Source organism: Lucilia sericata, unplaced genomic scaffold, assembly GCF_015586225.1.
Source record: "Lucilia sericata isolate MDLA Ls3-8-SP2 unplaced genomic scaffold, ASM1558622v1 Contig000531F_arrow, whole genome shotgun sequence".
In the NCBI taxonomy this organism is placed as follows: domain Eukaryota; kingdom Metazoa; phylum Arthropoda; class Insecta; order Diptera; family Calliphoridae; genus Lucilia; species Lucilia sericata.
Genome location: NW_023994543.1, coordinates 79,687 through 107,571, shown reverse-complemented (window position 1 = coordinate 107,571; position 27,885 = coordinate 79,687). Strand labels below are relative to the sequence as shown.

General features: G+C 30.8%; 1 long non-coding RNA gene across 1 annotated transcript; it reads left to right on the top strand.

Annotated features, from left to right (window-relative positions):
- The first annotated feature begins 11,939 nt into the window (after positions 1–11,939).
- On the top strand, positions 11,940–12,581 carry LOC119605904. The gene is made up of 2 exons (XR_005231613.1): positions 11,940–12,076; positions 12,199–12,581. It is a non-coding gene; the product is annotated as an uncharacterized LOC119605904 (long non-coding RNA).
- Positions 12,582–27,885: the final 15,304 nt, after the last annotated feature.

Sequence of the window (27,885 nt, the reverse complement as noted above, 5' to 3'; positions counted from 1 at the left end):
AAATCAATTTTATTACAATTAAAATTTGTTCGATTAAAATAATATGAACCCACAAATGTTAGCCTCAAGCTTTGGTTTAAGATATCTCGATTTTCTTTCCAGTTTATTGTGAAACGCCCTTATTGACCGCTAAATTTTTACAAATAACAACAACAATCTTTAAACTAGCAAAGTCAAAACACTCTTATATGGTCCTTCAACACCCACTTAATGATACATAATTCTTAAGTTTCTTCTTTAGTGAACATAATGACTTAAATTACATAATAACATCACACCTACCTGTTTAATTTCCTTGAGCCTTTAAACAAAGTAGTATTTCCCCTTCCTTTTCCGAGTACCCTTAACCATCATAATATTTCAATGTTGCATATTTGTCTACTCACATTTAAATTGTATCTTTTGGCTGCCATTTATATAAAAAATGTCTTTGTATTAATTTTTTTATTTGTTTACTAAATGTTATGTCCCTTCTAAATGTCTGTCTGTTCGTTTCTCTATGTGTTCCATGCCTCTCTGTGTGTCTTTTGGTCTGCCACATTTTTCTGCTCTATTTGTTTTAATTCTCACCTACGCTTTTAGGTTGCACATACATTCATCAGACATAAACGATGATTAGAAGAAACCTCGAGTACCTCTTTATGCGGTTTGTTTATGTCGGTCGGTTTTATTCTTTCTATTTCTTTACTATTGAGAACTTTTTTGTTTGAATTAGTATTTGTGTACATTGATGTTTGAATACACTTTGTGTGTGAATGTGTTGAACTCTCATACTATTATGCTAATGTGTTTACGACAAGAAGAAACTTAAACATTTGTTTTATTATGGTTGATATTCAACACCGACAATAAATAAATATAACAACGACTAACAAAATATCATTCCATCATTAAAATTAAGAGGTCAGTACGAAAAGTCATTTAAAAATTAAAAACGATAAAAAGAAATCCTGCAATGTTTTGTCGTTTTTGAGCTCTACTTTCATATCAATGTTGTTTGTGTTACATATAGTAACTATGTACTAACTACTAACTAACTAACTAACTAACTAACTAACTAACTAACTAACTAACTAACTAACTAACTAACTAACTAACAACTAACTAACTAACTAACTAACTAACAATAACTAACTAACTAACTAACTAACTAACTAACTAACTAACTACTAACTAACTAACTAACTAACTAACTAACGAACTAACTAACTAACAACTAACTAACTAACTAACTAACTAACTAACTAACTAACTAACTAACTAACTAACTACTAACTAACTAACTAAACTAACTACTACTAATAACTAACTAACTAACTAACTAACAACTAACTAACTAACTAACTAACTAACTAACTAACTAACTAACTAACGAAAACTAACTAACGAACGAACGAACGAACGAACTAACGAACGAAACGAACGAACGAACGAACGAACGAACGAACGAACGAACGAAAGAACGAACGAACGAACGAACTAACGAAACGAACGAACGAACGAACGAACGAACGAACGAACGAACAAGAACGAACGAACGAACGAACGAACAACTAACGAACGAACGAACGAACGAACGAACGAACGAACGAACGAACGAACGAACGAACGAACGAACGAACGAACGAACGAACGAACGAACGAAAAGAACAAACGAACGAACGAACGAACGAACGAACGAACGAACGAACGAACGAACGAAAAAACGAACGAACGAAACGAACGAAAACGAACGAACGAACGAACGAACGAACGAAACGAACGAACTGAACGAACGAACAACGAACAACGAACGAACGAACGAACGAACGAACGAACGAAACGAAACGAACGAACGAACGAACGAACGAACGAACGAACGAACGCAACGAACGAAGAACGAACGAACAACGAACGAACGAAGAACGAAACGAACGAAAACGAACGAACGAACGAAGAACGAACGAACGAACGAAACAACGAAGAACGAACGAACGAAACGAACTAAAAACTAACTAACTAACTAACTAACTAACTAACTAACTAACTAACTAACTAACTAACTAACTAACTAACTAACTAACTAACGAACTAACTACTAACTAACTAACTAACTAACTAACTACTAACTAACTAACTACTAACTAACTAACTAACTAACTAACTAACTAACTAACTAACTAACTAACTAACTAACTAACTAACTAACGAACTAACTAACTAACTAACTAACTAACTAACTTACTAACTAACTAACTAACTAACTAATTAACTAACTAACTAATTAACTACCTAACTAACTAACTATCTAACTAACTAACTAACTAACAATATATCTATCTATCTATCTATCTATCTATTTATCTATCTAAAATAACTAACTAAGTAACTGAAAAAGTCTATAATTTCAAAATCGCTCAACTACCTGCTAATATAAGCGAAAGAGAAAATCTTTGCATTTCCCAAATTTTAAGACTTACAAAAATACTTTTCATACTGGCCTCGTATAAATATCTGTATGCACTTATAATTACATATGTACATTTATTATTATTATTGTTTTTTTCACATTTAATACAATTCATAGTATGTTTGTGTAAGTCTGTATAAAGGAATAGCCCCCAACAACAGCAACAACTGACCACCAACAGAGTTTTGTGACAATTTTGGTTCGCTGGAGGTAAATCTATACTTTTAAATTAATTTTTTTTGAAATACAAATAAAACGTTTCTTTATTCATGTTCTCGCCGTCATTTATTGTTTATTGTCAGCAATGAAAATGCTGTTGCTGTTCATAGTATGTGAATAAGATTTTATCATTGCGATAAAAATGTTGTATTGAATTACACCCGCTTCGTTTTATGGATTTGTATAAAAATTATGCATAAATTTAAAAAAATTTAGATTTTTTTTGTAAACTGTTGATGATTAGAAATTCGTGGAATGATTTTGCTTGTCAAATATGAGTGTCAACAATGTAACGGTTTTTAAATAAAATTAAAATAAATTTCACTTGAAGATGGGGTTTTTTTAATGAATTTTTAATTGTTTACTAGCTGGTTGTTTAAATGTGTGAAGTAGTTTTTTTCTTAAGATCATGTGATAAATTTTATTAGAAACTACACATTCCTTTGGAGGGTATGTGGTTGGTATAGAGTATTTTAGGTTATGTCTTTTTTCTAACTCAGCAAAATTGTATCGGTACAGATGAAAACTACTGAAGAAAAAGTTTGATGGAAATCATTTCTGCACGAATGAATAACTTAAAATAAAAGCAAAGCCTGCCGCCTTTGAGACTTTCTATTGATCTAGGAAACAATAAGATTTATCTGTAGAGGATGGTATACAATTCGGCAAGATGTATCATGGGACCCAAACCCCCTGCTCTTGGTGATAAATACTATAACATGCACTTTTAATAGTTAATCTAGATAGATAGATAGATAGATAGATAGATAGATAGATAGATAGATAGATAGATAGATAGATAGATAGATAGATGGATAGATAGATAGATAGATAGATAGATAGATAGATAGATAGATAGATAGATAGATAGATAGATAGATAGATAGATAGATAGATAGATAGATAGATAGATAGATAGATAGATAGATAGATAGATAGATAGATAGATAGATAGATAGTAGATAGATAGAGATAGATAGATAGATAGATAGAAGATAGATAGATAGATAGTAGATAGATAGATAGATATAGATAGATATATAGATAGATAGATAGATAGATAGATAGATAGATAGATAGATAGATAGATAGATAGATAGATAGATAGATAGATAGATAGAGATAGATAGATAGATAGATAGATAGATAGATAGATAGATAGATAGATAGATTAGATAGATTAGTTAGTAATTTAGTTAGTTAGTTAGTTAGTTAGTTAGTTAGTTACTTAGTAGTTAGTGAGTTTGTTTGTTAGTTAGTGAGTTTGTTTGTTTGTTAGTCTGTTTGTTGTTAGTTAGTTAGTTAGTAGTTAGTTAGTAGTTAGTTAGTTAGTTAGTTAGTTAGTAGTAGTTAGTTAGTTAGTTAGTAGTTAGTTAGTTAGTTAGTTAGTTAGTTAGTTCGTTCGTTCGTTCGTTCGTTCGTTTCGTTCGTTCGTTCGTTCGTTCGTTTCGTTCGTTCGTTCGTTCGTTCGTTCGTTCGTTCGTTCGTTCGTTTCGTTCGTTCGTTCGTTCGTTCGTTCGTTCGTTCGTTCGTTCGTTCGTTCGTTCGTTCGTTCGTTCGTTCTTCGTTCGTTCGTTCGGTGGTTCGTTAGGTCGTTTGGAGGAATGAAATCGACCCCACGAACTCCGATCTGACACACTACAATACAAACTATTAACCTACCAGCGGCACATAAAACTCTATAGACTGCTCACTCTTTTCCTAATACAAGAAATAAGCAATCAATCAAATTTATTATTAACATTTCAAAAGTTTCAACAACATTTGGGTGGTACGCTTGAAGCCAAAAACAAAGATACAAATTATAAACAACAATAATTTATGAACAACCTACTGTAACATTTATTTACATTCAATTTCATATAATTTATTTCAATTATATGGTTTGTTGTTTATTACTTCATCATTTTATCCATTAATTACATGTTTTCTATTAAATATCGTCATGATCATCATCAACAACAATATCGTCATCAACATGATCGTTTGGAATCACAAAACAAACATACAACTAATCTACAAACAATAATGTCAACTTCAAATAGAGCGAAAATTTAGTGCAAAATAAAAAATAATAAAAAGTAATAATAGATACTTACTTGTACGACGTATTGTTCAAATAAATTTGTACTCGTTTAAAGTTGAAAATGAAAAAATGAAAAAAAAATTGCAAACAAACACAAGGCCATTAAGCCGGCCGTCTCAGAGTTTGTGTCTATGTGTGTGTGTTTCTATGTTTTCTTTCTACTTCACGTTCCGTCTAAAGTAGTCAATAGATTTTGCAACATATCAGCTTAAGCTACATAAAAATCGAGTGCTGTTGGATAAGTGTAGGAAATATTTTTAAAGAATCGGGTTTCCAATGAACCTGAGCAGACCCAGCATTTCGATTGAAAAATAACCTTTTGGCGATCACTCATACTCTCCTCCAAAGTTTAATGTTTTAGTGCCACTAATCTGGTTTTAATCTCTATTTTATTTCCATCTAAAAATCAAATTACTCTAGTAAATTTGAAATATATTCTGGGTTCTAACACTTCCGACCCTCGTAAACAATGTTCAAAACTCTATTGTAAGTTTCGCATGTGCTCTGAACTCTATTGTCGTTATTGTTAATGTTGTTTTGGCATTTCTACGACCAGTCCGGACTTATTGTTGTATTTACAACAATTCTTGTTGTAGTTGTTTTTATGGCTTTTAAACTTTAGTTTAGTTTATTGCACTAAAGTGAATAATGTTTGTTTACTGATTATATGTGTGTAATCTTTAACACCTACTTGGCTTTTAACTAAAGAAATTTGTTGCACGAATAATGTGGCATAATAATGCCATGTCTAAAGCGTATGTGTGGTTTGTTGTTGTTTTTTTTTTTTTCTAAGTTGAAATTAAGTGCTGTATGTACAACATTTTCGGAACAAGATATCAATGAATGAATGATTTAGAAAAAAATTATAAAAACAAGAATAGAAAAAAAGTAACGAAATTAAACGTGAGGGTGGACACTGAAAGAAATATGTTGTCCAAATGCAAGCCTTTGAAATAACTATGCAATTTATACAATCTTAAATGAAACTTGACATGGTTTTTAGCCAAAATTATCAACAAACATGGATTTAGATATAAATAACCAAAAATCGGCAGAACATCCTTCAACAACGCAATAGTTAAGAAAACAGTTAAAATCTGTGATCACTCATATTTTAAATCAAAAATGGATTTTTATATGAAAAACTTAGAATCGACTGTAGATCCTTTAATAACGCTCCAATTGAGTAAATATGAAAATCTGTGATCATTCATATTTTCCTTCAAAAATGGATTTTTATATGAAAAATCTAAAATCGGCTGTAGATCCTGAAATAAGGCTCCAATTGAGTAAATAGTGAAAATCTGTGATCATTCATATTTTCCATCAGAAATGGATTTTTATATGAAAAACCTAAAATCGGCTGTAGATCCCTAACTAACACTCCAATTGAGTAAACAGTGAAAATCTGTGATCATTCATATTTTCCATCAAAAATGGATTTTTATATGGAAAACCTAAAATCGGCTGTAGATTCTTAAATAACGCTCCAATTGAGTAAATAGTGAAAATCTGTGATCATTCATATTTTCCATCAAAAATGGATTATTATATGAAAAATCTAAAATCGTCTATAGATCCTTAAATAACGTTCCAATTGAGTAAATAGTGAAAATCTGTGATCATTCATATTTTCCATCAAAAATGGATTTTTATTCGTATTCATATTTTCCTTCAAAAATGGATTTTTATATGAAAAATTTTAAATCGGCTGTAGATCCTGAAATAAGGCTCCAATTGAGTAAATAGTGAAAATCTGTGATCATTCATATTTTCCATCAGAAATGGATTTTTATATGAAAAACCTAAAATCGGCTGTAGATCCCCAACTAACACTCCAATTGAGTAAACAGTGAAAATCTGTGATCATTCATATTTTCCATCAAAAATGGATTTTTATATGGAAAACCTAAAATCGGCTGTAGATTCTTAAATAACGCTCCAATTGAGTAAATAGTGAAAATCTGTGATCATTCATATTTTCCATCAAAAATGGATTTTTATATGAAAAATCTAAAACCGGCTGTAAATCCTTAGATAACGCTCCAATTAAGAAAACAATGAAAATTAGTGATCATTCATATTTTCCATCAAAAATGGATTTTTATATGAAAAATCTAAAACCGACTGTAAATCCTTAGATAACGCTCCAATTAAGAAAACAATGAAAATCTGTGATCATTCATATTTTCCATCAAAAATGGATTTTTATATGAAAAACCTAAAATCGGCTGTAGATTCTTAAGTAACGCTCCAATTAAGAAAATAATGAAAATCTGTGATCATTCATATTTTCCATCAAAAATGGATTTTTATATGAAAAACCTAAAATCGGCTGTAGATTCTTAAATAACGCTCCAATTGAGTAAATAGTGAAAATCTGTGATCATTCATATTTTCCATCAAAAATGGATTTTTATATGAAAAACTAAAATCGTCTATAGATCCTTAATTAACGTTCCAATTGAGTAAATAGTGAAAATCTGTGATTAATTATATTTTCCATCAAAAATGGATTTTTATATGAAAAACCTAAAATCGGCTGTAGATCCTTTAATAACGCTCCAATTGAGAAAATAGTAAAAATCTGTGATCATTCATATTTTCCATCAAAAATGGATTTTTATATGAAAAATCTAAAATCGGCTGTAGATTCTTAAATAACGCTCCAATTGAGTAAATAGTGAAAATCTGTGATCATTCATATTTTCCATCAAAAATGGATTTTTATATGAAAAACCTAAAATCGGCTGTAGATTCTTAAATAATGCTCCAATTGAGAAAATAGTAAAAATCTATGATCATTCATATTTTCCATCAAAAATGGACTTTTATATGAAAAACCTAAAATAGGCTGTAGATCCTTTAATAACGCTCCAATTGAAAAAATAGTGAAAATCTGTGATCATTCATATTTTCCATCAAAAATGGATTTTTATATGAAAAACCTAAAATCGGCTGTAGATCCTTTAATAACGCTCCAATTGAGAAAATAGTGAAAATCTGTGATCATTCATATTTTCCATCGAAAATGGATTTTTATAGGAAAAACCTAAAATCGGCTGTAGATTCTTAATTAACGCTCCAATTGAGTAAACAGTGAAAATCTGTGATCATTCATATACTATTTACTCATACGCTCCAATTGAGTAAATAGTGAAAATCTGTGATCATTCATATTTTCCATCAAAAATGGATTTTTATATGAAAAACCTAAAATCGGCTGTAAATCCTTTAATAACGCTCCAATTGAGAAAATAGTGAAAATCTGTGATCATTCATATTTTCCATCAAAAATGGATTTTTATAGGAAAAACCTAAAATCAGCTGTAGATCGTTAAATAACGTTCCAATTAAGTAAATAGTGAAAATCTGTGATCATTAATTTTTTCCATCTAAAATGGATTTTTATATGAAAAACCTAAAATCGGCTGTAGATTCTTAAGTAACGCTCCAATTAAGAAAATAATGAAAATCTGTGATCATTCATATTTTCCATCAAAAATGGATTTTTATATGAAAAATCTAAAATCGGCTGTAGATCCTGAAATAACGCTCCAATTGAGTAAATAGTGAAAATCTGTGATCACTCATAGTTTTCATCACAAATGGATTTTTATATGAAAACCTAAAATCGTTCATATTTTCCATCAAAAATGGATTTTTATATGAAAAACCTAAAATCGGCTGTAGATCCTTTTATAACGCTCCAATTGAGAAAATAGTGAAAATTTGTGATTATTCATATTTTCCATCAAAAATGGATTTTTATATGAAAAACCTAAAATAGGCTGTAGATCCTTAAATAACGCTCCAATTGAGTAAATAGTGAAAATCTGTGCTCATTCATATTTTCCATCAAAAATGGATTTTTATATGAAAAACCTAAAATCGGCTGTAGATCGTTAAATAACGCTCCAATTAAGTAAATAGTGAAAATCTGTGATCATTCATATTTTTCATCAGAAATAGATTTTTATATGAAAAACCTAAAATCGGCTGTAGATCCTTTAATAACGCTCCAATTGAGTAAATAGTGAAAAACTGTGATCATTCATATTTTCCATCAAAAATGGATTTTTATACGAAAAACCTAAAATCAGCTGTAGATCCTTAAATAACGCTCAAATTGAGTAAATAGTGAAAATCTGTGATCATTCATATTTTCCATCAAAAATGGATTTTTATATGAAAAACCTAAAATCGGCTGTAGATCCTTAAATAACGCTCCAATAGTAAATAGTGAAAATCTGTGGTCATTCATATTTTCCATCACAAATGGATTTTTATATGAAATCCTAAAATCGTTGATATTTTCCATCAAAAATTGATTTTTATATGAAAAACCTAAAATCGGCTGTAGATTGTTAAATAACGCTCCAATTGAGTAAATAGTGAAAATCTGTGATCATACATAGTTTTCATCACAAATGGATTTTTATATGAAAACCTAAAATCGTTCATATTTTCCATCAAAAATGGATTTTTATATGAAAAACCTAAAATCGGCTGTAGATCCTTTAATAACGCTCCAATTGAGAAAATAGTGAAAATCTGTGATCATTCATATTTTCCATCAAAAATGGATTTTTATAGGAAAAACCTAAAATCAGCTGTAGATCGTTAAATAACGCTCCAATTAAGTAAATAGTGAAAATCTGTGATCATTAATTTTTTCCATCTAAAATGGATTTTTATATGAAAAACCTAAAATCGGCTGTAGATTCTTAATTAACGCTCCAATTGAGTAAACAGTGAAAATCTGTGATCATTCATATTTTCCATCAAAAATGGATTTTTATATGAAAAATCTAAAATCGTCTATAGATCCTTAAATAACGTTCCAATTGAGTAAATAGTGAAAATCTGCGATCAATTATATTTTCCATCAAAAATGGATTTTTATATGAAAAACCTAAAATCGGCTGTAGATTCTTAATTAACGCTCCAATTGAGTAAACAGTGAAAATCTGTGATCATTCATATTTTCCATCAAAAATGGATTTTTATATGGAAAACCTAAAATCGGCTGTAGATCACTAAATAACGCTCCAATTGAGTAAATAGTAGAAATCTGTGATCATTCATATTTTCCATCAAAAATGGATTTTTATAGGAAAAACCTAAAATCAGCTGTAGATCGTTAAATAACGCTCCAATTAAGTAAATAGTGAAAATCTGTGATCATTCATATTTTCCATCAAAAATGCATTTTTATATAAAAAAACCTAAAATCGGCTTTAGATCCCTAAATAGTGCTAAAATTGAGTAAATAGTGAAAATCTGTGATCATTTATATTTTCCATCAAAAAAGGATTTTTATATGAAAAACCTAAAATGGGCTGTAGATCCTTAAATAACGCTCCAATTGAGTAAATAGTGAAAATCTGTGATCATTTATATTTTCCATCAAAAAAGGATTTTTATATGAAAAACCTAAAATCGGCTGTAGATCCTTTAATAACGCTCTAATTGAGTAAATAGTGAAAAACTGTGATCACTCATTTTTTCCATCAAAAATGGATTTTTATACGAAAAACCTAAAATCAGCTGTAGATCGTTAAATAACGCTCCAATTGAGTAAATAGTGAAAATCTGTGATCATTCATTTTTTCCATCTAAAATGGATTTTTATATGAAAAACCTAAAATCGGCTGTAGGTTCTTAATTAACACTCCAATTGAGTAAACAGTGGAAATCTGTGATCATTCATATTTTCCATCAAAAATGGATTTTTACATGATAAATCTAAAATCGGCTGTAGTTCCTTAAATAACGCTCCAATTGAGTAAATAGTGAAAATCTGTGATCATTCACATTTTCCATCAAAAATGGATTTTTATATGAAAAACCTAAAATCGACTGTGGGTTGTTAAATAACGCTCCAATTGAGTAAATAGGGAAAATCTGTGATCATTCATATTTTCCATTAAAAATGCATTTTTATATGAAAAACCTAAAAATCGGCTGTATATTGTTAAATAACGCTCCAATTGAGTAAATAGGGAAAATCTGTGATCACTCATATTTTCCATCAAAAATTGGTTTTTATATGAAGAACCTAAATTCGGCTGTAGATCCTTAAATAACGGTCCAATTGAGAACATAGTGAAAATCTGTGATCATTCATATTTTCCATATAAAATGGATTTTTGTATGAAAAATCTAAAATCGGCTGTAGATCCCTAAATAACGCTCCAATTAAGAAAACAGTTAAAATCTGTGATCATTCATATTTTTCATCAAAAATGGATTTTTATATAAAAAACTTAAAATCGGCTGTAGATTCTTAAATAACACTCCAATAAAGTAAATTGTGAAAATCTGTGATCATTCATATTTTCCATCAAAAATGCATTTTTATATGAAAATCCTAAAATCGGCTGTAGATCCTTTAATAACGCTCCAATTGAGTAAATAGTGAAAATCTGTGATCATTCATATTTTCCATAAAAAATGGATTTTTATATTAAAAATTTAAAATGGGCTGTAGATCCTTAAATTGAGTAAATAGTGAAAATCTGTGATCATTCATATTTTCCATCAAAAATGTATTTTTATATGAAAAATCTAAAACCGGCTGTAAATCCTTAGATAACGCTTCAATTAAGAAAACAATGAAAATCTGTGATGATTTATATTTTCCATCAAAAATTTTTTTTTATATGAAAATCCTAAAATCGGCTGTAGATCCTTAAATAACGCTCCAATTGAGTAAATAGTGAAAATCTGTGATCATTCATATTTGCCATCAAAAATGGATTTTTATATGAAAAATCTAAAATCGTCTATAGATCCTTAAATAACGTTCCAATTGAGTAAATAGTGAACAACTGTGATCACTCATCTAAAATGTGCTGTAGATCGTTAAATAACGCTCCAATAAATAACTTTTGTTTAAGACATTCCAAATAGATTAATGAAACTTATACTTTATCTTTTCTGATTTCAATTCATCCATGAAATCCTCACCAATTAAAATGAAACACTTAGTCACTACACTGCATACAGTATTTAATGCAATAAATTCCAATTAATATTTAACAACTGTAATTCAAATCCTCCTGCAAACAAAACAAAAACGATCGTACAATCTATGTCAAAGTTATTCGTTTACGAATATAGAACTGAGAAATATATTAAATGTAATGGTGTGATAGAATGCCATCAATGTCTTGCAGTAAACATAAATGAGCAACAAGATCAACTAAACAGCCGATCAAACAACCATCATCGATCCATCTACTACAACAACACAACAAACAATTGCTGTTATTATAACCAAAGAGCGGGTGATTTTAAGATCATAGCTGCTGTTCGTAGTGAGTATTGAATTTAATTCTTGAGAAAAACCTGTCATAAGCATATTTTACGAGTAATTGCAACTGCAAAACGTGTATGATACTGGCCACTGCGCATTTTGATCCTTAATGCATTTGTGTAGTTGCAGATTTATGGAATGGATTTTGAAAGAAACGCAAGAACCTTATATGGCATGTGGAATGATGAAGTAATGATTATAAACAATCTTTGGTACATAATATTCAACCAACTCCACCGCAAGCCTTGTTCAAATACAATTCACAGAAGTTCGAAATAAAGAAGAAGTTGATGAAAATAAAGCAACAGAATATGATGAAGATGATGATGACGCTAAAGTTGAAAAAAAGAGTTTTTATTGCAACCAAAAGCAACTGTGTGAATTCTTTCGGTTTTCAATGAACGTGTTTAAAATTTAGATGAGTTTCTTTTGTTGTTGTCTTCTTTGGTTGGATTTTGTGTATTCGTAACAATACAAAAATGACATTTATAATGTCATAAAAGTTTTGTTTTGTTTTGTTTATCTTTTTAAGTTAATTATCTGCTATTAATAAGAAGTAATGAAATGTTTGCACAAAAATTACAATTTAATTTCTTTAACATTTTTTGTGGAATTTCTTCTTCTTTTTTGTTTCGGCCTGTTCAGCCATTAAAATATTTATTACCTTAAAAATTTAAATCATCGCTTTTTGTTTTGATTATTATTTTTTTTAATTTCTGTTTAATATTGTCCCCAATTTTTTATTCATTTCCATTTTATCTTTTCATACGTTTTTTTTTTTTTTGCGAAAAAAAAACACATGTTAACAACATGTGTGATTTTTATTAAATTCAGTCGGACGCAATTGTTTAAATAGACAGACTTACGCTTAAAGTACTTTTTCAGACATTTAACGTTATTTTTTTTTTTCGATTCTTTGCCATACATTTCGATTTTGTTTTGTGAACTACATAAATATTTAATTTTTTTATTGGAATCACATATTTGCTTGTGATTTGGTACCCTATAGTAGATCAGAGTAGCAATGGGACACAATTTATTTAAAAATGGATGTGGATCTAGAAATGCAAAATGGATTTTTATATAAAAAAACCCAAAATGACTACAGATCCTCAAATAATGTTCCATGATGTCCCCACATACTCAGCGCAGTAAACATTACTTATCTTTGTCCAATGGATCTAATTGAAGTAGTGCAAATTAGAACTCGATGCAATACTCTCGGATTAGATTATTGAACAACAACAGCAATGTTTTGTAGGAGAGAATTCGCTATAAATGTCCAAAAAACATTAGACATCAGAAAGTTGATCTTATTGGACATCTATGCCAGACTTACTTTAGCATTAGTTTTACTAAACCGTAAACAGTGTTGCATTTAAGTCTATGGTCTCAACTACAACTTCTTCGATATCGTGTGTTATCACCGTCCCAGTTCGGACAACATTTTTTTCATATTTTAAAGTAAGTTATAGCAAAATAATTGTCGAATACCTTTGGTATATGTGGAGACATCGAACAGTTAAGAATGAATTGGCAACAAAATAAAAAATCGGTTGGGTCACCATTATAACAACTTGAATTCTCGAAATACCCAGTACTTTAGCATAAAAAGGATTTTAGCTCTTTGTCCTTTGTGATAATTTCCTTTTCGCATGAAATTAAGATTTTAAAGATAATTTTACTGGGGACTGTCAGAACTTATGTCTCTTCGGGATCATGTTACCTTGGTGAAATCTCCATGTTAGTGTTATTGCAATATCCCAGGGAAAATACCTCTAGTCTGCCGGGACTATAAACTGGTGATGATCAAATGTATCCTCGGCCTTTCCTTGGAATGATTTGACATGGGATCGAACCACAGCACCATATAATGAATAGGAATAGTCTTGGCTGGTCAGTTGGTTGAGTTTCCTTCCGGATCCACGTAGTGGCTGTAGTTTAAACCCAAATTCACGGGGAGAGAATGTTGGTTTAAGGACTGATATATCCAAATGCCATATATGTATGTCTGGATTCTCTGTCCGGTGCTGTTGCCATTTCAACAGATGTCACTGGGTATGTTGGATTCCTGGGCCCGCCAGTATAGGTTGGGTAATTTTCAGGTTGACACTTGGTAATTGCGAGGCATTCCGTAGATCATTCTTTATGGTCTAAGAATGGAACTGATGTAATAGGTGAACTATCGGGAAAGTATCCTCTGTCCGACAGGAGACAAGTATTGATTTAGTAGATATTTTACTTCAGTTAAGTTCTCGATGCTGTTGCCATCTCAACAGTATGTTTCATGCTACGCGACTTATGGTTGAGGCCTTCTACTCAACTTGTCGGGGCAATTATTGGGTTCGAATTGACTTTGGAAATTCCCACATCCTGATCCAGATTTATTTATTTAGTTCGGACTACCAAATACGTCTCTAAGTGCTGTTGCCTTATAAGGTTAAGGAACGCACTGAAATGGTTCATTAATTAATGGAGATTGCAAATAATGACATCATAAGGGTTGACACCTTCCGGTATACCGGAAGATTGATTTCACCAGATGTTGGGGTAGTTGCATTGTCCCATGCTGCCTGTCATTCCGCAACGGGCCTACTATGGCAAGAGATTAGATACCTCGAGTACTTCTGCAAAGTGCTTGTACATGGACCGCCACATCCATGTACAAAAATTACCACCAGAGTTCTTCATAGAAGGATTCAGGGACGCGTGGTTGGCCGTCTCAAGTCTACCCAGTGTATGAAAAAAGCCAGCGTGAAATAAAGCCGTCAAGGCACGATAAGCACTTAGATATCTTACCAGAACTTATGTGTTACACAAGTAATAACTATCACCTTCCATGTTGACTACCTCGATCTTACTTCTTTTATAATCCGTAGAATTTCCGAAACATGTCGCTAACGGATCTAAACTAATATGTTAGAAGTATAGCTTTATTATTATGAAATTCTCAAGATTTACTTGGATTTAAGAGTAAACATTTAAAGACATTGACCAAAGGACCTCTCTTAACATCTGTTGACAACATATTATGCAAATGTAAAGTTTTCGAAGACTATATTTCCTATTATTTTTAGTTTTCGTGAGATATTAAAAACGGACATTTTGTTGTTGGTTTTATTATCAAATATTGTAGCTTTTCTCATAGTCGTGCTTTACCGACTTTCAATCACTTGTGTTTAGTGTATTGTCGCAGTTTCATATGACTACTATTAACTAATTTTTTTTGTTCTTTTTGCCGTTTTTTAATTTTTTCATTATTTTTTTTTTTTTTGCAATTGACTTTTGGGTTAATTGTCTCTATTAAAAAGTATTATTTTTTTCCATTTCTACGAATAAAATATTTATGTTTTTTATAATAGAAATATTGCTGAATGGTTTCAAATCGGCAGATTTTTTTTTCTGTGCAAAATTCTCTTTATCATTGTTGTCGCTGGTAGAGTTTTGTATAGTTGTCTTAGAAAAAACATTAGAAAAAAGCGTGTGACAAATATTAATTAACAACAATTAAGCTTATTTGACACAAATAGTTAATGGTTTTATTTATGAATTATTCATTCATAGATAAGTAAATAGTAGACAAAATTTTACAATTTTTTTTTTACAATCTTGGTTTTTATTTCGTGCTAGTGCTTTCCTAAATTGTTTTAATTCTGTTTTTACGATTGTTCTCCAAAAATTGTATCTTTAATAGAAATCTTGTTGAATTCTTTGGAATAATAATTCCATCATAATCATTGTATCCATTTATTAATTTATATTTAATTGAAAACAATCTATCATATTGTTTATTTGTTGTTTGTTGCTAAAGCTTTAAAATTTATATTTATTTTTTGTCCCTCTAAAGTATGCTACATAAATGTCTATATATTAACTCCCCACCTCAGGCAATTGTTTTTTTCCTTTTACTATTTATAGTAGCTGCATTTTGAAAAAATTTCTATTTAACCATATTTGTAGCTGAAAAATTCAATGTTAATTATTTCCATGTTTTTGGTTTAATTTCTTTTTTTTTTTTTTTTCATAATGAAATATTCGTTAGCTAACCATCTCTATATTTATACGAATTTCCACATCGTGCCTGAAACAAGCCTGCCTTATATGTATCTCAAACAATTTGTCCATTTTATTTCTTTTTATATTTTGTCTACCATTTGTTGGTGCAATACGTTTATTTATGATTAAATATCTATATCTATAGGAAAATATTCTTTATTTTCTTTTTAATCGTATCTGTTTTTGGCTTTAAACTGCATTTTCTAACTATTGAGATTTTTTTGTATTATTTACTATTTGAAATCATATTTGGTATTATTAAATGTTTGTTTTTAAATAGAAAACAATCCTCATAGACGACCAGACCAGATATGACAGACAGACAGCTAAACGACAAAAAATGTAATAGAAAAAAAGGCAACATCTCTTGTTGTTTGGTATGTGCAATTTTACCAAAAAAACATTGTTGTTTTAACCAAAGATGGTTAAGATTTCTAAGGAAATTTTTTTTAGAGAATTCAGTCTATGTGGAGGTTAAAAATAGATGCAACTGAAAATGTTTTCTTGTGTAAACATTGAACGGATTTCGTGGTAGAAAGCAGGAGAGAATTGTGGTTGTTTTGATAGGTTGGGCAAAGATTTAAAGGCTATGGACCATATATTTTCTGCTCTAGAACCGTTGATAATCGTAACTATAGTCAAAACTATAGACTGGTCTTTAGTCAAGACTAATGAATGATCCATTCTCTAGTATATAGTCTGGGTCATAGATAGGTAGACCATAGACTGTCCAGACAAATAAATAGTCTGGTCTATGGTCCAGTCTATAGGTCGGTCTATAGTCGAGAATATAGTAGTCTACAGTTTAGACTACTCTATTATCCAGACTGGCCTATAGTCCATACTAATCTATAGCTCAGACTATAGACTAGTCTATAGACCAAACTTAAGACTAAGCTATAGTCCGTACTACAGACTAAGACTACAGACTGATTTATAGTCCAGACTATAGAATGATTTATAGTCCTGACTATAGAATGATTTATAGTCCAGACTATAGACTAATCTATAGTCCAGACCATAGACTAATTTATAGTCCAGACTATAGACTAATCTCTAATCCAAACTATAGGCTGATTTATAATCCAGTCTATAGACTGATTTATAGTCCAGTTTATAGACCGATCTATAGTCCAGAATATAAACTATACCAGACTACCAGACTACAGACTGATCTATAGTCTAGACTACAAACTTATCTGTAGTCCAGATTATAGACCGATCTACAGTCCAGACTATAAACATATCTATAGTCCTGATAGACTGATCAATAGTCCAGACAACATGACTAATCTATAGTCCATAGGCTGATCTATAGTACAGACTATAGACTGATCTATAGTTCAGACCTTAGTCTGGTATACAGTCCAGACTATAGACTGATCTATAGTGCAGACTATAGACTTATCTATAGTCCAGACTATAAACTCTTCAATACTACAGACTATAGACTGACCTATAGTCCAGACTCTAGACTGATCTATAGTTCAGACTATAGAATGAATGATCTATTGTCCAGACTATAGAATGATCTATAGTCCAGACTATAGTCTGACCTATAGTCCAGACTATAGATTGATCTACAGTCCAGACTATAGATTGATCTATAGTCCAGACTATAGATTGAACTATAGTCCAGACTATAGACTGATCTATAGTCAAAACTTTAAAGTGATCTATAGTCAAAACTATAAACTGATCTATAGACCAGATTATCTACAGTACAAACTATCATCTATAGTTCCGTAGCATTGTTAAAACGCCTTATTTTGTGTTCTTTTATATTTCCTTTGTGTATTTTATTGTTTATTGGGTTACTTTATTAATATTAAAATGGTTTGAGACTTGGCAATATTTTTCCCTTTTAGCAGAAATTTAATATTCACTAAACACAGCTATCTGCAGTGCAATATTGTAAATATAATTATTCAAGAGTTACCAGATTACAAGTCACTAAACATGCAAATGGTTGTTGGCTAAACTAAGTCAAAGCTCTAGAAAACACCCGGTGGGTGAAACAAATTCATGCTGAGTCGTAAACTAAAAAATAAATATAACCAGTGTTGCCAGAAAAATTTTGACTCATGTCCCCAATCTTAGGCTGGAAGTTCTCAAAAATCCCCATTTTTAAATTGAAATCGCCATAGTTTTCCCCAAAATAAACATCATGATTGAATATATCTCAGCGAGACATGTCTCACAAACTGCGTCATCTGGCTAACACAGTCAGTGTATAATTGAACTAATAAAAAGTGTCTTTGATAAGCGTACATTTAATTTTTAATGAAACATAGATGGCGCAAGATAACATAATAAGAAAGTTACTGCGAATAAGCAGATTTGGCTTTGCAGCTCACACAAACATGTGTATTTCTTGTGGGAATTAGGCCGCTGCGTATCCCTAGGCCCTAGGGCAACTGTAATTTGGCGCAGCGCATATAAAAAAATGATATTGCTGTGCACCTCATCCTGCTCTGAATAATAAACTCCTTGCAATGTCGCCAGATGTGGCGATTTGTCCCCAAATTGGGGACAACAGCTGAACTAAATAATAAATAAAACTACAATTTCATTTAAGTTTCTCTCTCTTCAGTTCCATAACGTGTATATTTTATTAATTTTCCTCTTTTTTTTCTGTTTAATAATATACAATATATATATTTTGTTTCAAATATATTTTATATTTTCAATTTATTATTATTTTTAAATAACATTTTGAAGTATTGCACCATTAATTGTATTTTTTTGTTTTTTTGAAGAAAGACAATGTTTTTCCATATTTTGTGTTCTCTTTTTTACTCTGTTTATGCCGTTTTGTTAATTTTTTTATTCACTTAATTTTTTAAATTTCATTTAACAAGTGCATATTTTTGTTTGTTTAATTTTAAATATTATTTTTTAATAATATATGTATGTATGTTGTAGATCTTGTTAAATAATTAGTTATATATTTACAATTTCATTTTTTTATTATTTAAATATTACTTTTCAATATAGTTTCTTTAAATAAATAATTTTTTATTAAATATTTAATATTGTAGATATAATTATATTACTCGTATATAGTGTAATTTTTTTAGTTTAATATATATTTTTTTAATAATAAGTTTTTTATAATTATATTTTCAGTTGTAGTTTTAAGGTTAAAGTTAAATATTGCATAAATTTATAATTATACAATATTATGTACTTATAACTCAGTCTAGCACCCCTAGAGATTTTTATTAATAATTATGGATATTTTTTTTTTTTTTTTGGTTTTTAATAGTTTTTAGGAAATAAATATATTGCTGTTGTTTTTTATTAAACAATATTTAATAATTTGTTAATGAAACTAACTTTACACTTATAAACAAAACTTAAAAAGTATACGAATGCTGCAAATCTTGGGATTACTTTAAAATATCCGAAGCTATATTTGTTCTCTAACAGGTTCAGTGATTCAAAACAATCAGTTATAAAATTAAGTATAATTAAGTTTTCTTTTATTGATTCCTTGTCCATTTAAAAACTTATGGTCAGTTTTCAAAACGTTTTGGTTAACTTGTCCAAAACTCAAGTACATTTTCATTCCTAGTCTATAGTCTAGTCTATAGTCTAGTCTATAGTCTAGTCTATAGTCTAGTCTATAGTCTAGTCTATAGTCTAGTCTATAGTCTAGTCTATAGTCTAGTCTATAGTCTAGTCTATAGTCTAGTCTATAGTCTAGTCTATAGTCTAGTCTATAGTCTAGTCTATAGTCTAGTCTAGTAGTCTAGTCTAGTCTATAGTCTAGTCTATAGTCTAGTCTATAGTCTAGTCTATAGTCTAGTCTATAGTCTAGTCTATAGTCTAGTCTATAGTCTAGTCTATAGTCTAGTCTATAGTCTAGTCTATAGTCTAGTCTATAGTCTAGTCTATAGTCTAGTCTATAGTCTAGTCTATAGTCTAGTCTATAGTCTAGTCTATAGTCTAGTCTATAGTCTAGTCTATAGTCTAGTCTATAGTCTAGTCTATAGTCTAGTCTATAGTCTAGTCTATAGTCTAGTCTATAGTCTAGTCTATAGTCTAGTCTATAGTCTAGTCTATAGTCTAGTCTAGTAGTCTAGTCTATAGTCTAGTCTATAGTTAGTCTATAGTCTAGTTCTATAGGCTAGTCTATAGTCTAGTCTATAGTCTAGTCATAGTAGTCTATGTCTAGTCTATAGTCTAGTCTATAGTCTAGTCTATAGTCTAGTCTATAGTCTAGTCTATAGTCTAGTCTATAGTCTAGTCTATAGTCTAGTCTATAGTCTAGTCCTATAGTCTAGTCTATAGTCTAGGTCTATAGTCCTAGGTCTATAGTCTGTCTAGTCTAGTCTATAGTCTAGTCTAGTAGTCTAGTCTATAGGCTAGTCCTATATCTATCTATAGTCTAAGTCTATAGTCTAGTCTATAGTAGTATAATAGGTCTAGTCTCATGTCTAGTCTATAGTCTAGTCTATAGTCTAGTATAGTCTAGTCTCTAGCTAGTCTATAGTCTAGTCTATAGTCTAGTCTATAGTCTAGTCTAGTAGTCTAGTCTAGTAGTCTAGTCTAGTCTATAGTCTAGTCTATAGTCTAGTCTATAGTCTAGTCTATAGTCTAGTCTATAGTCTAGTCTATAGTCTAGTCTATAGTCTAGTCTATAGTCTAGTCTAGTCTAGTCTAGTCTATAGTCTAGTCTAGTCTATAGTCTAGTCTATAGTCTGTCTATAGTCTAGTCTATAGTCTAGTCTATAGTCTAGTCTATAGTCTAGTCTATAGTCTAGTCTATAGTCTAGTCTATAGTCTAGTCTATAGTCTAGTCTATAGTCTAGTCTATAGTCTAGTCTATAGTCTAGTCTATAGTCTAGTCTATAGTCTAGTCTATAGTCTAGTCTATAGTCTAGTCTATAGTCTAGTCTATAGTCTAGTCTATAGTCTAGTCTATAGTCTAGTCTATAGTCTAGTCTATAGTCTAGTCTATAGTCTAGTCTATAGTCTAGTCTATAGTCTAGTCTATAGTCTACTAGTCTAGTCTATAGTCTAGTCTAGTCTAGTCTATAGTCTAGTCTATAGTCTAGTCTATAGTCCTAGTCTATAGTCTAGTCTATAGTCTAGTCTATAGTCTAGTCTATAGTTGCAGACTAGACTGCAGACTAGACATAGGACTAGACCTATAGACTAAACTATGGACTAGATTATAGACTAGACTGTAGACTATACTATAAACTAGACTGTAGATCACACTATAGACTAGACTATAGGACTAGACTATAGACTAGACTATAGACTAGACTATAGACTAGACTATAGACTAGACTATAGTCTAGTCTATAGTCTAGTCTATAGTCTAGTCTATAGTCTAGTCTATAGTCTAGTCTATAGTCTAGTCTATAGTCTAGTCTATAGTCTAGTCTATAGTCTAGTCTATAGTCTAGTCTATAGTCTAGTCTATAGTCTAGTCTATAGTCTAGTCTATAGTCTAGTCTATAGTCTAGTCTATAGTCTAGTCTATAGTCTAGTCTATAGTCTAGTCTATAGTCTAGTCTATAGTCTAGTCTATAGTCTAGTCTATAGTCTAGTCTATAGTCTAGTCTATAGTCTAGTCTATAGTCTAGTCTATAGTCTAGTCTATAGTCTAGTCTATAGTCTAGTCTATAGTGCAGACTAGACTGCAGACTAGACTATAGACTAGACTATAGACTAAACTATGGACTAGATTATAGACTAGACTGTAGACTATACTATAAACTAGACTGTAGATCACACTATAGACTAGACTATAGACTAGACTATAGACTAGACTATAGACTAGACTATAGACTAGACTATAGACTAGACTATAGACTAGACTATAGATTAGACTATAGACTAGACTATAGACTAGGCTATAGATTAGACTATAGATTAGACTATAGACTAGACTAGACTATAGTCTAGTCTATAGTCTAGTCTATAGTCTAGTCTATAGTCTAGTCTATAGTCTAGTCTATAGTCTAGTCTATAGTCTAGTCTATAGTCTAGTCTATAGTCTAGTCTATAGTCTAGTCTATAGTCTAGTCTATAGTCTAGTCTATAGTCTAGTCTATAGTCTAGTCTATAGTCTAGTCTATAGTCTAGTCTATAGTCTAGTCTATAGTCTAGTCTATAGTCTAGTCTATAGTCTAGTCTATAGTCTAGTCTATAGTCTAGTCTATAGTCTAGTCTATAGTCTAGTCTATAGTCTAGTCTATAGTCTAGTCTATAGTCTAGTCTATAGTCTAGTCTATAGTCTAGTCTATAGTCTAGTCTATAGTCTAGTCTATAGTCTAGTCTATAGTCTAGTCTATAGGTCTAGTCTATAGTCTAGTCTATAGTGCTAGACTAGACTGCAGACTAGACTATAGACTAGACTATAGACTAAACTATGGACTAGACTATAGACTAGACTGTAGATATACTATAAACTAGACTGTAGATCACACTATAGACTAGACTATAGACTAGACTATAGACTAGACTATAGACTAGACTATAGACTAGACTATAGACTAGACTATAGACTAGACTATAGACTAGAATATCGACTAGACTATAGACTAGGACTATAGACTAGACTATAGACTAGACTATAGACTAGACTATAGACTAGACTATAGACTAGGACTATAGGACTAGACTATAGACTAGACTATAGACTAGACTATAGACTAGACTATAGACTAGACTATAGACTAGACTATAGACTAGACTATAGACTAGACTATAGACTAGACTATAGACTAGACTATAGACTAGGACTCTAGACTAGACTATAGACTAGACTATAGACTAGACTATAGACTAGACTATAGACTAGACTATAGACTAGACTATAGACTAGACTATAGACTAGACTATAGACTAGACTATAGACTAGACTATAGACTAGACTATAGACTAGACTATAGACTAGACTATAGACTAGACTATAGTCTAGTCTATAGTCTAGTCTATAGTCTAGTCTATAGTCTAGTCTATAGTCTAGTCTATAGTCTAGTCTATAGTCTAGTCTATAGTCTAGTCTATAGTCTAGTCTATAGTCTAGTCTATAGTCTAGTCTATAGTCTAGTCTATAGTCTAGTCTATAGTCTAGTCTATAGTCTAGTCTATAGTCTAGTCTATAGTCTAGTCTATAGTCTAGTCTATAGTCTAGTCTATAGTCTAGTCTATAGTCTAGTCTATAGTCTAGTCTATAGTCTAGTCTATAGTCTAGTCTATAGTCTAGTCTATAGTCTAGTCTATAGTCTAGTCTATAGTCTAGTCTATAGTCTAGTCTATAGTCTAGTCTATAGTCTAGTCTATAGTGCAGACTAGACTGCAGACTAGACTATAGACTAGACTATAGACTAAACTATGGACTAGATTATAGACTAGACTGTAGACTATACTATAAACTAGACTGTAGATCACACTATAGACTAGACTATAGACTAGACTATAGACTAGACTATAGACTAGACTATAGACTAGACTATAGACTAGACTATAGACTAGACTATAGACTAGACTATAGATTAGACTATAGACTAGACTATAGACTAGGCTATAGATTAGACTATAGATTAGACTATAGACTAGACTAGACTATAGTCTAGTCTATAGTCTAGTCTATAGTCTAGTCTATAGTCTAGTCTATAGTCTAGTCTATAGTCTAGTCTATAGTCTAGTCTATAGTCTAGTCTATAGTCTAGTCTATAGTCTAGTCTATAGTCTAGTCTATAGTCTAGTCTATAGTCTAGTCTATAGTCTAGTCTATAGTCTAGTCTATAGTCTAGTCTATAGTCTAGTCTATAGTCTAGTCTATAGTCTAGTCTATAGTCTAGTCTATAGTCTAGTCTATAGTCTAGTCTATAGTCTAGTCTATAGTCTAGTCTATAGTCTAGTCTATAGTCTAGTCTATAGTCTAGTCTATAGTCTAGTCTATAGTCTAGTCTATAGTCTAGTCTATAGTCTAGTCTATAGTCTAGTCTATAGTCTAGTCTATAGTCTAGTCTATAGTCTAGTCTATAGTCTAGTCTATAGTCTAGTCTAGTGCAGACTAGACTGCAGACTAGACTATAGACTAGACTATAGACTAAACTATGGACTAGATTATAGACTAGACTGTAGACTATACTATAAACTAGACTGTAGATCACACTATAGACTAGACTATAGACTAGACTATAGACTAGACTATAGACTAGACTATAGACTAGACTATAGACTAGACTATAGACTAGACTATAGACTAGACTATAGACTAGACTATAGACTAGACTATAGACTAGACTATAGACTAGACTATAGACTAGACTATAGATTAGACTATAGACTAGACTAGACTAGGCTATAGATTAGACTATAGATTAGACTATAGACTAGACTATACTATAGTCTAGTCTATAGTCTAGTCTATAGTCTAGTCTATAGTCTAGTCTAGTCTATAGTCTAATCTATAGTCTAATCTATAGCCTAGTCTATAGTCTAGTCTATAGTCTAATCTATAGTCTAGTCTATAGTCTAGTCTATAGTCTAGTCTATAGTCTAGTCTATAGTCTAGTCTATAGTCTAGTCTATAGTGTGATCTACAGTCTAGTTTATAGTATAGTCTACAGTCTAGTCTATAATCTAGTCCATAGTTTAGTCTATAGTCTAGTCTATAGTCTAGTCTGCAGTCTAGTCTGCAGTCTAGTCTATAGTCTAGTCTATTCTATAACCTATAGTCTAGCTAAAAATTAGTTTAGTACTTCAGTTAGTACCATTTTAAATTTTCAAATTTCCATTCCTGAACCATATTCCATTTCCAAAATCGCTTTTTTGCTCAAAACCTGCAGTCGTCTCTATTTTCTATAAAAAGCGCCCTTCTCTTTTATATTATGTATAATCTTCCAAGAATCTTTAAAAACACATGAAAGTTTGATCGTGATTTTTCCTTTTTGAGATCCATTTGTGCTTAATCATGAAAAGATAAGGCCCTTAGACTTTCCAAGGTCTGTTCTCTAAATCCTAACGAAATGTTCTTTCTTATTTTATATTTCAAACATAATTTAAATAAAAAACTGTGTCTAAAACGATTTTAACTTCTTCAATAGCAACCTTAGAACTAGAGACAGACACCATCATTACTTCTAGAATCTGTTTTCTGAAACATTACTCCGATTTCAACTTTCTTTTAAAGAGTTTTCTAGAAACCAGGTTCCTGGCAATAGCTCTATAGGTTTAAATGTTAAAAAATATACAATCCTTCCTCTTCCTTTCAATTTTGATCTTTTTATAATTAAAGTTTAAAAATAATTAAAAAGTAAATTTAGTAAAAACTATAAACAAACCTTTTTTAGATTTTCTTCTTCCAATATGAGGCCAATTAAAAACAATAATAAATTTTCATTTGTTTTAGAATTTTCTTTAAAAATATTTTTTTTAATCTTTTTCTTCTTAAAAATACGGGATTTTTTTTTCTATAATTTTAAATTTATACTTAATTTAGTTTTTAATTTAGATTTTACTAATTTTTTTTTTGTTTGTTAATAATAATGATGCGCTTTATAAGATCAAGTATACGAATGTTTTAATTTTGTGAACATTAGTTAAAGAAAATGGAAATTTAGAATAATTACTTAAAATATAACTGAACTAAAAAATACTTAAATATTATTGTTGAATTTTTTACATATAATTTTTTTACATTTTTAAATTAATTTTTTTATATTAAGAAAATTAAATTGATTTATTTTTCTACAAGTCTTATGTTGATAGTTGTTATTAGTTGAAAAGAAAAATCATATTAAATTATTTTACAAAATCTTAGTTGTTTTCTTAAAATTATTGAAAGATTTTGCCATAAATATTTAGGAAATTTGAAAAAAAGTTGGAACTCAAAGACCTAAATGTACATTTCTAAAGAATTGAGCTGAATCCGAACTGGTCTCACAATTTCAATTCATACCGTCTCATAATTGGGACCTTATAACAGGACGAAGACATCTTGTTTTATAAAGTTTATTATATCATCTGAAAGTCCAACCTGTCGGCTATAAATTAATGGTTTAACCTTTGTTATATCTTCTACCTTCTGCGAGATATCTTAAACTAAAGCTGAAAATCTGTTCAATTAAAACTTCTCTATGATTGTGATTTGATAAATTTCTTGTACAGTTGCTTTAGAATATAAATTGAAAATGTGAGATCGGGTAGAATGAAACGCCATTGGCTATACAGTATTCCTATCGTCAAACATGAATGTTATTGTGAAAGGTCTAGTGTTTCTCTCAGCTTCAGTTCAGTTTAAGATCTCCAATGTTATTTCAGTTTTTGTTTTCAATAAAATGTGTAATATCGGGGATATATTGGGATTATTTCCCCAACTAGTTCTGGAACACATGCATGACTATAGAAATTGAGTCTTAAATAATCCATAAAAGAGTTTTTGTCGCTTCATTTATTTTAAAAACGATTCTGGGGGAAGTTCTTTATTCAATGATTTTTTATCAAAATAGTCGTTTACGGAGCTAGTACTACATCAGTAGATTTTAACCTCTGCTGGACAGTTCTAGATCTAGTTCTTTGTTCGAAATTGTGAGCAGCAATAGAAATCTTTTTCATAACATCCAAAATTCTAGGAAACGTTTCAGAAGTTACGGCTAGACATCGTTAGTCCAATGACAGCTACTTTAGAATCTAACGATGTTGTTGTCAGTTTCACTGCTGTCGAAAGCTCCCTTCCCTTTATTAATGTTTGTTTAAATCATGTGGTAATAGTGAGTACTGAAGGAGTTCGTTTAAATTGGTGGTCCTACTGGTACAATTGAAGAAATATACTCGCCCCTATCGCCAGTAGAAGTAAAATTTTTGTTCCCTTGAAATTTTCATTCCCCTCGAAGGGAAAATTGCTAACGTGAACTTGTTGTTGTGAACAATTCAATGACAATAGTTGATTTTGTATGCAACAGCTGTTCAATGTTTACAAAATTCCATCAACAAATTTCGCAACAGGGCGAATTTTATTCACGACAAAAAAGTAAGAAAAAGTGTAAAGGGAACATATTTCAGGTGAAATGTTGATTGGCGATAGGGGTGACTGTGTCGTGAAGACTTCGGAGGCAGGCAGGGTATCAGTTAAGAGTGCCTGAAGCAATTCTTTCCAGGTAGCATTTGATAATACTGCTTCAACCGGTTCATAACTGTACCAGTAGTATTGAACGAGTTTGCCTGGCTAACTGCCTTTCGAAATCGCTTGTGGGTATGACCACTAATTGAGTGCAATGTCTTCTGTGCGTTGACAATCGGTCGTTGGCAGATGGGATGATGTATTAGAGGTCTCTAATATAAAACCGAAAGAATGTCTAAGTAATTGTATCGAGGGGAGTTTTTCATTAAATTTTGGTGGTAGAAGTGAGGTGGCTGCTGATGTCTAGCCAGCTGATGATATCTACGTTGTCTGCTAGACATCATTCTGAAACCGAATTACCTCATGCGTAATCGAATAAGTTTTCTAATCGAAAACACATTTCGATATTGTATTCTGCATTTCTATTACGTCTCCACAATCAGTAAAACAATGGAATCGTAATAAAGACAGTTAAATTTCGTTTCAATACTTTACGACCGTTGCTACGTTTCTGTAAGTTGTTATTTTAGTGACAGAGTGTAAAATCGAAAGGCAGAATATCGAAGTTTCAGAACAGGGGAAGATTTCTTATTCGATCAATTGTTCTCGATCAAGTATGCGGTTGGTTTCTTGAGCAAGTGACCCACATTTGTTATCATTAC